At 36.0% G+C, this 13,504-nt stretch overlaps 1 protein-coding gene across 5 annotated transcripts in view; it reads left to right on the top strand.

Annotated features, from left to right (window-relative positions):
* The window catches only part of LOC129360662 (LIM domain-binding protein 2), an 89,890-nt gene that overhangs the window by 9,236 nt on the left and 67,150 nt on the right, over positions 1-13,504 (top strand). The gene's annotated exons all lie outside the window — the stretch shown is intronic.

Raw genomic sequence — 13,504 nt, 5'->3', positions numbered from 1 at the left:
CACAGCTTGTTGCTACTACTTAACTTTCTATTTGATGTTAAAGCTCTTCCTTTATATTATATAAAAGTACTGCTTAGAGATGAATATAGGCAATTGAAACAATATGTGCCCTGATATATGAAATGGATATTAAAGATTTGGACTAAGAATGAATTATGTAAAAAAGTGTTCAAGAGTTAAAAGTGAAACCTGATTTCTTTCTTTTCTAAATTGCAGTGAATGTAACACCAATGTGACATGTGCCTCATAAATGTTGTTGCTTTCTTCATAAAAGTTGAACAGCCATGTTTGTAAATTACAATCTAAACAGACTTGCCATTAGTTAAATGTTTTTTTTATTAGTCCATCAACATATTTTTTTTACTTAGTCACAAATTGAAAGAAAAATGAGGGCATGTTCATAGATTAATTAGTTCAGGGATACTCAAACTTTCTTGACATGTCATGGTTATGACATATCATAACCATGTAAGTAAACGTAAGTTTATGTAAACCAATAAGTAAACGTAAACCAAACTAAGGCCTGCTTACTTTTGAGTAGAAGCACAGAAATCTAAAGTATAATTGACGCTAACGCTGACTTTACAACTGCTGCTATAGACTAAAGGTAAAGGTTTCTGACTTGTAGCAAGAGTTTTTGGGTTTTCTGAGGAAACAAACTTGCACTAGTCCATGAATGATTCCGGTACCTTGATTATTAAAATTCCTTGAGGCAAATTATCTGCTCGTAAGCTTAGTTAAATTATGTTCTACTATTTAGCCCACTGTATTCCAGTCAGGTGATTATTTGTGTTGCACATTTACTTCCACCTGCTAGTTCTTGACGATTGCTGAGTGCTAGCAGCATAACGTTCAATTTTCAAGGTCGGTTCGTGGCATCTGGGGGGATTTCATTGATTTATGATAATATCTGGGTTTTTACTGTTTTTCAAGGGACCAATAGGCATTTTTAAAATGACTGGCGTGATGTATGGATACAACAGCCTTTTTCCTTCCGGAGATGCTGCCTACTGGTGATGAAGAGCGATCGGCGCCAAATTTTATGGCGGTTCTATGGATACAGGTGGAGCGGAGACGGATGCAGATATAGATTTGCAGCCTGATTTTGACTCACCCTGATTTGATAGCTTTCAACACCAGAACCACAATGGGTCAAACTAAAAGAACATCTTACTTGGTCAGATCTGGTGGTTGACTTACTTACTAACTCTTCATCACCTTCATCTCTTATTTAGCAGAAAGGATTATTGACGTTTCTGCTCCAACAGCAGTTTTGTCTGCCTGGAGGTCACTCAGAGATTAGCAACTGTCAGTTCTGCTACAGGTCATTGAACGTCTTGGTGGATTCTCACTTTGAAATTGGATCTTGATGAAGAAAGTTACTAAATGACCCTGAGCACCAGTTCAGTGCACATAAGAAAAACAGAAAGATTTTTACACAAAAATAGCAAATTCTATGATGCAAGCAAGAACATTTATCACTACATTGATTAGACACCTCTCCTGATCCGACTGAACAAGAATTTCCAATCGGTCTACTGGTTCTGTCTTTGAGTCAGAAGCGAGCTCTGCTCTTCAGAAGCATCTGGAGGAGGAGTTGTCAGGAGTGCTTATTAGTCAGTCAGAGAGGTTTTATGGTAAAGCCAGTGATTCAACAGATAAAAAAAACAAAAAACAATTCGATTGATTGTTAAAAAAAATATAATAATAATAATAGACTACCTTTTAGGTATAGAGACATCTTACTCTCTCTATTTCATGACTGGAGCTTTTTTTAATATTCAAAGGAGACAACATATGATTAATTCTATTGAATCCAAAGAGATTTATATTTAAAGTTCAGCTCACAAACCAATATTTAAAATATCTCTTATATTTCAAACCTTTTTGAAATTCAAATTTTCTTAGAAAACAGAAATCTGACATTTTTTGACGCAACTCTTGCAGAATAACCTGCCAGTGTCAAAACTTTTTTTTTTTTTTTTTTTTTTTAGATTCTCAGAAGCTTCCTATAGGAATTAGAGGTTATTTTAACTCAATCTAAAAAGTCTAATAAGGACACTCTGAAGTGACCTTGGTAGGAGGAAAGTAGTTTTTGTAGTTGATCAAATCAAACGTATTTATGTACATCACATTGATGATTCTGTTGGCTCTCATTTAGGGCAGCTCAACAATTTAATTTGCTTTAAATATTTATATTGTCAAATGTGTAATGTAGTAGTATGTACTCTTAAATGCTTATTTTTGCTTTAGTGTCAAAAATAGTATACCCTTACCGAGTTTATGATTTCTGTCCTTATGTGAAAGTATATGCAAATGGTGCTTCTTAGCACGTTGTATGTATGATGTTGGAAAAGGATGTTTCCAGAAACTCGTGAAAATGTATAAAAAAGAAAAGCTCCGATGAAATCACAAGCGTCAGTCACATCCAGCAGGATGCTCGGACAATGGACCCACCTTTTTCCTGGCTCTTTCCCATGGTTCCTTCCAGGCAGCTCTGCCCCTCAGATAACAGAGAAGACAGACGTGCCTGCAGTCAGTCTATGTCCTGTTGTGTTCTTTGTTCAGCATGGTTGACAACTCTGTCCTGAAACTAAGAGGTCACAGGTTGAAATCTTGGATCTGAAACAGTTTGTGCTCATATTATTTGGCAAATATTTGAGTGACATAGTGAAAGCTTGAACTGTGGGGAATTAGTTATTCAAATTCTCCTACTTTTTTGGAATTATGACAAAAAAAACCCCAACCAAACAAATTTTTTTAATACCCCATATTTTAGGTTTTGGAAGAAATCTGGATATTCTTGTCATTTTATGTTGCTTTTAAAATTTACTTCCTAAATATAACATGTGGCAAACTTTTAATTATCTTTTATGGTGAACATTTCTTAAATTTATTTGAAATTAAACACATTGAAAAACAATTTGGATGCCTTATAATCCATTAAAAATTAAAAAGTGAAAAATCAAATTTGGCTTCTCAAACCTTAAAGAAAACCGGAAATCTTTGTTAGTCAATAAAATCTTCATCCATTATGTTCAGTAATAAATTATAAAATGGGCAAGTCCTCAGAAACACTAACAGCCATTTGAGGCCACACATCTTTGTCTTTGTTTAAATGATTATATCCAAATGCTAATGGTACTATTGCAAAACTAATGTTCTGGTCAATGTTACAGGTGTCATATTGCATAATATAAATAAAACAAAAACATTAAATCATGAGATAGACTTCTAATCCCGCTGAAAGGGTTTTGATAGTAAATATGTGTGTACACAAGAGAGAGGAACAAACGAACAAATAAAATTATTTGTATGCTCTTAATCTTGGTCTCCCTAATCAGCTTTGTTAACTAATCAAGGGTTTATCTTCATTTCCGTAAGCCGAACAATTAGCAATCCAGAAGGTGTATCCAAAGTGGTATGACACCGGGTTTTATTGTTGCATGCAGCTTGGCTCATAAAAAGCTGTGCAACTCCAGCTGCATATTTTTACCAGTGGAAGCAGCAGCAGTGGAGAGGGAAGTTTTACTCGAGGGAGGTTTCACCAGCAGTCAGGCTCTGCTTTGTGCTGCTTTCTGGCTGTTTCATCATTTTGCTGATCAGCTGTTTGAGTCTAATGGAGTTTTCCATGTAAATGAGCTGAGCTTCATAATCCTGACCAAGGATGGAGACAGACTATAGACTGTACATCTATTTCATTATTACTGATAGTGTTATGGGTACTGCACCCTTCTCGATTAAATCTTTGCTGAAAAGTTGCACCTGTGACTCAGTATCTGCATCAGTGATGTGTCATTGCGAGTGTTATACAGCAGCTGATCTTCAACTTTTCAACAGGGCTGGCTAATTGTGTATGTTGTGAAAGTTTCTGGATATTGTTTGATTTAAAAACTTTACCAGCAGGAGAATTGACCTTACAGAAATTAATGACCTTCTTATAGTCTAGAGCAAGCTGTGACTCCAGAATTATTTCCTATTTTATCTTTTTGAAACAAATTCATCTGGACACACTGGCACTGTAACTATGAGCTTTGAGTGATGTCAACAATTAGCCTGTAAGTAGTAGAACATCAGACTAATTTTTAATCCAGTGGAATTATGCTCACTATTGATCTTGTTTGATTCATGAGGTCAGATGAAGCTGAAACAATCTAACATTTGTGGAAACTCTTAACTGCTTTGGACAGTTTCACTGCAAGCATGATGCAAGAAATATGTTTGAGTCAAACGTACACATAGGATTTAGCTATTGCATTGCTAAAACTTATTCATAGTTTACAAAAATATGATGTATTCATTTCAAGCATAAAGAACATACATTGAATAAAAGATTATACTGTGAAAATTAATCATGCTAAAGTATTAAAAAATGAACTTGCATATTTAATGATTATTCACATTTTTGTAAACAAACAGAGCCTAAAAAACTTTGACAATAAATATGATCTCTTGCTTTCTCCTTTACAAGTCAGAAAACAACTGATACTTTCCACCCCACAACATATTCTCTTCTTAGCAAGTTTATTTAAATAAATAATAGTACAAATTGATTTTTGAGATCAAGCTCAGATGTACTTTCTGTTAGAATGCAAGACAAATAATTTTTAATCACTAATTTGTAAACACTTGTAAAGAAATTAAGTTATTTCCTTATCTTAAAGCTACTAGCATTTCCAAATCCCTCATATTTCTTGTCGGATGAAAGTAGTTATACACCAAATATTGTTTCCAGTGTTATTTTGGCAGGATGTGTCCTCTGACCAGAAAATATCTTAATTCTTACTTTCTCACCAGCTGATCTTTAACCAGGCTGGTTGAGTGTAAACTCAGACAGTATCATCAGTCTCTTCTTACATTTTGCTTTTTGAAATACATCCCTGTTCATTTGGTTTCTAATATCACTGTGTAAAGCTTCAGGTGAGCATCTACATCTTCAGTGTTACATTAAAAATGTCCTAATAGCATAATTTCTGAAGTAATCCTGTATGGCTGAATCTTCCTTCCCAGCAGCCTGAAACCTCATTGTTTAGTGCGCTAATTAGCTTAGAAAAGGGAAACACAATCCGGAGGACTGCAGTGGTCAGTGAGTCAAAGTCAGAATCTTTATCCTCACTCATCTTCATATTTCATATTGCGTATTACTCAAGGACCCTTTAAATAGGTACTTTTTTCAGTAGTTACAGGCATGACTGACAGAATCATCAGCCAATCAAAACTGACATACAATGACGGCGTTTCCCACAGGCCCAGCTGTGCATAAAGAACGTCCATTGCATTCCACATCACTGTAGTGAACTTGGTATTTAGAAAATGGTAACTGTGGGGTGCTGTGGTCGCGCAGGGGCAAAGCACAACCCACGTATGGAGGCCTTGGTCCTCATCCCGGTGGTCATTACCCTCCTTTTTGTTGAACTGCCTTCAAATAAAGACCAGCCAACAAAACCTTTAAAAAAAAAAACGTAGTTGTGTTTGCTTCAACTCCGGTTATCAAAATCGCATATTTTAAGATAAGAAATAACTAAAAATGAAAAATCCACACCAATAGTGTATTTACTAACATAGACCAGTAAGAACTTTGTTAGGCATTTTAAAAACTGTATCTATGAACGCTATGAGTGGCTAACAGCTAGCACTGACCACCACAACCTGTGGGTTTTATTCACAAATGATGGGTGAGTTTTACTTTTCCTACATTCTCATACAAATTTTACAGTTTCTTTTAATTGTTCAAATGTGCTATTTGAGCAGGTATGGATTGATGCTGAGCTGAACTGGGAAGCAGAAAAGTTTTGTTAAATTGCTGGCTGTTCAATTATATGCGCGGTTGCCTGTTTATTTTGTTAATATATACATTGATATATTGGTTGATATGCGCATTGTTCCCTTACTGGACGTATTTTTATTTATTGGCATGTTATTGGACGCCTGTTGCTCAGTGTGGTGCATAGTTATTGCATTGTCCTTCATAACGTGTATTGTTCAGGTATAGATGACGTCTATTAAAGGCTCTGACTGAAACCCTATGGCTCACCACTGTAATGATTAATAAGATCAAAAAACATCTGTGGTATGTATCTGTAGCTTTTGTTTAAAAATACTGTATCATTTCAACCCCCTAAAGGTGCTGGATAAGATTATACAATTATCTGATCTTAATTAAAGTAAACAAGACATTATTGATCTTTAAAATTTATTACGATTATGAAGCCAAAACTGTGTAATTTCTGCGTTTTTTTCCGTTAAACTTTTATTGATTTTTTTTTTTGCACATTTTACTGATATCTTGAGGAAAATATCCCCTGTCAGTAAGTCAGTGTCGCTCCTCAGTGTGTATCTGCAGCACAAGTGACTTTATTGCTGCTGTAGGAATCAATCCGGCTCCATTCTGGGTGAAAGCCAGCAGTCTTGAATGTTGTCTCCTGTCATTTTTCAAGCTTGTTCTGAATCGAGTTTCTCTCTTTAAAACGCCAAACAAACGACTTGTGTGTATGTGCTCTGACCTTTCCTGCGTTGTTGCTCTGTGGCACGTATGTGAAGCAGTTCTGTGACTCCAGTGCATGGAGTCTGATGCAGTGAAAGAGGGACAATGGGAGGGAAGAAGAAGCCCAACTAAATTGGCAGATATGAAATTAAACTTGGGGACTTCTTCAGTGACTTCATCCAGAGAGATAAAGTTCATTTCTGGGGAACGTGTGGAGGCTGTTCAAGGGCAATGACTTTCTCCCGCTGCATTCATTTCTCTTCATTTCCATAATGTGTGGCAGGTGGCTGTATGGTAGCCAAATGCAGCAGGATGTATAGTCTGCACTCTAGACCCATGGGAATAAACATGTTGATGTCTAACATTAGTGTGTCCTGGATCTTAGAAATGATCACAGCAATGGCTGTATGGAGGGAATTGCTTTACTTTGTCAGTTTAAGCACCACTAAAGATACATTGCCAATGAGGTAAAGGTTTATTCTCTCAGTGATCTCTGTCTCTTTGTATTTATTTAGCATCTCACTCAGCCGTACTGGGAAAACCAGAAAATAAAACAGTAAGTCCAAACCAAGTCAGCCTATTTTTGTTATTGTTTCTCTAACAAATATTAACTGTAGAGTTTTCAAAACAATATTGGTTGTTTTTTTAGGAAGCTATAAAAAAAAAATAACAGAGCAGCATCATTACATGGAGGAAAATAGCTACAATTGTATTCAAAAAGTCATATTAAGAATAAATAATAAATAACATTTTTAGTAGCTTGGGAGCTGCTACTGACAGTTTTTATACTTAGTATTTTTGTGTGTATTGCAAAACTGTAGCTTTTTCTTTTACACATTATTTTATTGACCAGTGAATCTGGGTTTCATTAACAATCTGTTTTTGACACCTTTTAACACGATCCACAGTAACAAAAGTCTGTAATATCACCTAGCTGTGATCTGAATGTTACAAATATGTGAGCATAACCCAAAAAAGAGATTAAAAAAGATGCCGGAGATAAATTTTTATACATTTTGTTCCCACTGGATTAACTGGAACCACATTAAAATATCTCTTTGTCCAAATTATGGGTAAACTAGCTTATCACTGTTTTCATAAACATATTTTATTAAGACATGGAAATGACAGAAAATTACTCTGGAATAACATCATATAAAAAAATCCAGAATAAAAAAAGAGCAATCATGCCACTATATGGTAAATTATATATGCATGCAACTGGATTATTGATGATCTTCTCATGGAACCAACAGTGAAAAACATCTTAAAAAATTAGAAACATTTTTCCAGATTGCTGTGACGTGTGGTTAATATCAATCAAATATAATTGATTTCAAAGTGCTGGTAAAAATATTTTCTCCTTGATTGTCATAGTTGACATTGTCAGATTTTAATGATAGATTAAAAATTATTTAGCAAGAAATATATTTTCTGCTATAAGGTTTGTGAAAATAGGAACCTTTGTCCCAACTAATGTTTTCAAAAATCTGGACTAAATGTCTAAGGAGAGCAAGTTATCGAAGAAAACAGTTCCTGCCTTGATTGGAGGACAGAAACTTTCTGTCAACTTGTTTGTAGCTCTTGGGATTCAATCAGAAGTTCTTTTCATTATTAAGCACATTTGTAAATTACGCAAATTACACAAAGACTGTAATGTAAGTGACTTGGCACAAATCCTTTGCGTTTATTGTCAACTTATGTTCTTCAATGAGCTGCAACGATTGTGATTCTTTTTTTTTTTTTTTTTGGCCGCTGTACATTTTTCTTTACACAACAGTCAGCTGCACTATGAACTATTCAAAAGCTGAATAGGATCTCAGTCATTGGTAATTCTGCAAGGTCAGGCCTTTGACACGCCTATACTCTTGAAGCCTTTTTTGACACAAGGGGCTGAAGGCGATAACAAAAAGATTCGGACTGACAAAAGCTTCCTGGGAAACCAGTCCATGTTAAACAGAGGCAGTGGGAAAAAGTGAATGCAAGCATGTTTATAGTACATTGTTCTCTTTGAAAGCATGCCGGTTTGTTTGTGTATATATGCATCTCTTAAGGCATGCTTGAGTGTTTTCATGAAACTCTGACTGCCTTTCCATTCTGTATGGATGTTTCTTTATGCCAGGACTTAACCCTCAGCTCTGTTGCTATTTACTGAGGATCCTTACTATGTTGTCCGTCCAATCCACTTGATTCCCTGTAAATCCCCTGGGACTGGCCTGTGCTGGTGATTTGTGGTTGGCTAGTGGGCAATTGACACATTGATAAATCCCCCTCAGATGGGGTGCGATTCATTTGAATCAATAGAGCCTTATCTTCTGACGGGCGTCAAGGCCGTCACGGCTGCGACTGTGTCAGTTCACCTAAGGTCCCTTGGAGTCAGCCTGATTTGTTGCTTTTGACAACAAACATCGTCATGCCACGTGGTTCGTCAGAGAGTCCACGGGCGTGAATGAAGGCAGGATGTTGTCTGTCACTGGGTAGCAGCAAGGAGGACGGGAGACAGCGAGAAGGAGACAGATGTGAGAAGAGGCAGAGAAATATAAAAATAGAGTCTAGCAGCGGAGAGTGAGGACGGCTTTTTTAAAATAGTAAATAATTATTACAAAATGAAATCAAAACTACTTACACTCTTCATTGCATCAGGCTGTGATTCTTCTCTGAGGCTGGTTTAGTTTCAGATGTTGGTTTGTGTTTTCTGGCCTCCAGTTTCTCCTCTCTTCTAGATCTCGAGTTTAATCTGGCCAGTCTGGCGGCTCAGCTTTGCACAAGTCGTAATTCAGTGTCACACCAGGAGGAAGCTGTGAGGCAACTCCACTCTGCCTCTCAATTCTAAGCAGGACTTCATCTTGTTATAGTGGGACACATACAGCTGCAGGTTTGGTCTGATCTTTGGTATCAAGGTAAATACATGAATTTGAAAAACAGGCTTTCAAAAACTTTTAATCCTACTGGTTACTGTTTGATGATGCAGTTGGTGTGTTGTATCGCAGCTACAGAAAATATTCAAAATTCTGCACATTTACTTGAAAATTATAACTGTAGTTTGTTGTAGATTTTAATTACATTATTAAATCAGTAAATCAATATGCTAGATTGTTAGTGCAGTATAGCAGCAGTAGGAGTTTAATTGTGTTGAATGCTGAAGCTAAATTCTGCTCATGAGCATGAAATTTGCTGGTTATTTTCAGATTCCTCTGTTGTCTGCATCGGGAGACTTTTCAATAAAGACACAAACAAAACCACATCGTCTGTGGCTGAACCCTGCTGCGCCAAAAGCGGCTAATGGAGACAAAACAATAGACATTGTTGTCATCTCTGCTTCTATGTGAACTGCTCTCTTTCTTTAGGGTGGTCTCAGGCCTGAGTCAAATAGTGGGCAGGTGCCAAAATGAGCTGTATTGAGTTTGAGTGGACAACATTGTTTTTTGGAATGCTTTGGTTCAGAAAAATATTGAAAACAGGAAGAGAAATGAAAACTATTTGTGGAAAAGTAGCATGTAACTAATACCAAAAGAAAGAGGTTTTCTGTAATGCAAACAAGTTCAGTAACCAGTTCTCATCATTCAGACCTAAACTTAGGTCTATCATGTGTTTATGAAATACCTTTGTTAAACTCCAGCAGTGACTCCTGTGAAATTTCTGTTTGGTTCAGGAAAACATCTGGAGATCCTTACATAAAGAATAATACATAAAAAATGTTTGATTCAAGAATTAATCACAAAGCTGTGATTAAATCTTAAATTCACATTACATCATAAGACCAAGAACAGCTCCATTTGACAAAATTTGATGGGAGAACAATATTCGATTGTTCGAATTATGAACTTTAATTTTATTATGTTTAAAGCCCATGCCTGCATTGAAAAAATGTCATTAAGTGTGTTAATATTGTGTGTTTTCTAATGAAGGAAAAACTTATTTTTAGGTTTTACATAATGAAAATCATCAAATTCTGAAAAATGGAAAATGAATTTGGAATGGAATAGATTGGAATTGGGGAACAAATGAAAAGATTTTATAGGGCCTTAGTTTAGTCAGTTCTCTGAAATCAGACTGTGCCATTTTTCACACTTTGTATTGTAACAGGATTCCCTTCATGTTTTGTGTTAAACTGCAGTTTACGGTCAGTTTACATGGGTTCTTTATTCCTGTGTGTGAAAAAGGTTCTTTTTATTTTTAGGTTTGGGGCATGAGTTCCTCAACTTTCTGCAAAGTTTTTCTATAAAATCAGAATGCTCACCAAACTTTACTGCAAAGATTTGTTTTGTTGTGTTACAAACACAGTTCTCTAATAAAAAAAATGTTTTTTTATTATTATTATTGCAAAATAATGTAATAAAAGATATTTAAATTTTTTATTACAATAAATGAGATTTGGACACTTGAACATGATGTTTGAGAATTCCTCTTTAAACAAATGTAAAATTTGGCCTTAAGACACATTGATATGATGCACAGTATGATTTCCTATCTTTAAAATATTATGACAACAAATTATTTGCAATAATATATCAGAAAGTTAATTTGTTTTGACTTTCTTAAAAGTCGTAGCTTTTCAGCAGCAGGATGGTTGAGGGCTGCTGGGTGAGTGGAGTGAACATGTTGGTTACCCTTCACTTGACTGTCATTCCCGGGAGTGCCTGCCTCCTCCTGCTGCTGGATTATGAGGTGAACTCCGTCTGAATACCGACCAGCACCGGATTCGGTCTCACTCTCTCTCCATCTCTTTTGTCCCAATGTGCCACTCTTCTCTGTCTTTCTGAAATAGATGTATTCACATGACACCACACACATGCTGGCTGATCACACCTGCTGATTCTCACAGTGTGACACACACACAAAAACACTCGGCATTGCATGCAGCTCATCCCCAGCGGACAGATAGTCTGGGCCGTACGTTAGCTTACCAGATTCAATTTATTTTTCTGAATTTTTTTTTAAAGTGAGAATGAACTCAGACAAACTCCTGGCATGTAATCAATTATCAGTTTGTTTTACTGTGTAACACTGAGGGGGAGTGATGTATTTTTGCACTGTTGGGGTGAGCAATTACTCTGATTGACCCAGTGGGAGCACTATAATTACAGGTCAATAGTGTCCTTTTAAAGGTGATGTCTTTGGCTCAGTTTGTGGCAACAAAACAAGTGACTATGGAGCACAGATGCTCAAGTTTTTGCTTAAGGACATTTTTTAATATTTTCTAGTTCATGCAAAAATTTTATTTATTATTTGTGTATTTTAATCAATTTTCAACATTTTTGTAACTAATTAATGAAGCAAACAAATGAAATATGTATTGCTTTCAGCTTTCCGATCTAAAGGTTTGCAGCTGGTGTCTTGGTAGTTCGAATTTAAAGAAATACGTCTGAAAAGTGGAAATCAAACTTTATGAATATGTCCTTAATGCAGTTTTCTAAACTTGACTGAATCATAATTATTTCTTTTAAAAGGTGCTGCTTTTTACCAAAACATTTAGCTTTATCTTGTCCAAAAGTTGAAATGTACAAAAGTTGTACAAAAACTTGCAAGATCTTATGATAGATGTTAATGCTGAAAAAAATGAGAGTTTGCAGTGATTAAAGCTCTCGCTTGTGGAATCTCATTGCTTACCACCAGTTCATGATCATCTGTTGATTACCCGGCTTGATTTGGGTTATGTTCCGGGACTGCGCACCACGTGCCCTCCTCTTTGCATCGGGTTTGCCGCGGATGAGACACGCTGACCCACAGGGCGCTCCGGTCACCGCTCATCAGGCCTGACACTGCTCGATGGTGACAACGCTAATTGTCAACATCTGGGAAGTGCTTGCTATTCTTCAGCTCCTGCGCAGACTGAAACGTGGGGATGTGTCATAACATGTCAGAGTAAATTAGCATCAGCTTAACGTCACTGGTGGAAGAGGGAGGTTGGGGAATAGGGGTTATCCTGCCAGAATTATCATGAGCTTTTCTGCAGAAGATGCATAGTGAAAAATTACATTTACCAGAGCCAGTGCTAGAAGTACTTTACCGAAGTTCCCCACATTCTCCTCTTATTGCTACTGCTAAAGTTGCTATTTACTATACTTTTGTTGCTACTGTCAAAGTTATTAAAATTATTAACAGTCAACAACCTTAAGGCTTGAGCTGGAGATGTGTTGTTTATCTTGAGAAAAATACTGCATATTTTACTGCATGTTGGTTTTAAAAACAACCATTTAAAATATACAAACTTCAAACTTCTAATAGCTTTAAGTTAATAAAATAAACAGGAAATACTGCTGTTGAAATGTATTATTTTTATTAGTAGTTTAGTTTTATATTGATACTTACAGGAGAATCTCAGTAAATCAGAATATCATAAAACATTAATGCCAGAACTGTTGGTCAAAAATAAAACCCACAAATATCGTTTGCACATATAAATGACAAAGGCAAAACAAGTCATGAAGACTGCTTGGTAGTTTTTCAGGTAACTTTGGGAGCTGACAAAGTTTATGTCAGTTAACAAATTATTCAGGTTACCTGAACTAGTAGCTGGGCAGCCGTAGGTGTTTTATTAAGCCAACAAATAGGCTAAAAATGTACACTGCTGCCAGGCAGCTTTTGTTCAAAATCAGTGGTACTTTGAAAGAATTGATGCGCATACTTCCTATTATTTTGCCTGGATACAGTAGCACCTTGATGATGATGTCTTTCTCTCAGCAAAGGGAAAATAGTTGGAAAACTCCTCCTGGATTACAACATTCAGCAACATGTGGGGGAGGGGAAACACCCCTTCTAGAGGTGTAATTAGGAAGTTCTGTCTTTTATGGAGTTATATGTTTTCTGATTTACACTTTTTATTTCTGTTCCAGCAGGTTTAATACTAATTAAAGTCTTGTAAAACTGTGGTTCAAACACATTATTTAATTTTAACAAATTCAAATATAAAATTTGAGATTATTATGTTTTTTCATGCGATAAACAAAGCTGTCACATTATACTACAAAAAAAAATGTTAGATTAGGAAGAATCAGTTTTGAATTTGTGTAAAAATGC

The sequence above is a fragment of the Poeciliopsis prolifica genome, unplaced genomic scaffold (genome assembly GCF_027474105.1).
Source record: "Poeciliopsis prolifica strain line A6 unplaced genomic scaffold, Auburn_PproV2 SCAFFOLD006, whole genome shotgun sequence".
In the NCBI taxonomy this organism is placed as follows: domain Eukaryota; kingdom Metazoa; phylum Chordata; class Actinopteri; order Cyprinodontiformes; family Poeciliidae; genus Poeciliopsis; species Poeciliopsis prolifica.
Note: the sequence above shows the minus strand (reverse complement) of the source record. Positions and strands in the feature narration are given on the sequence as shown.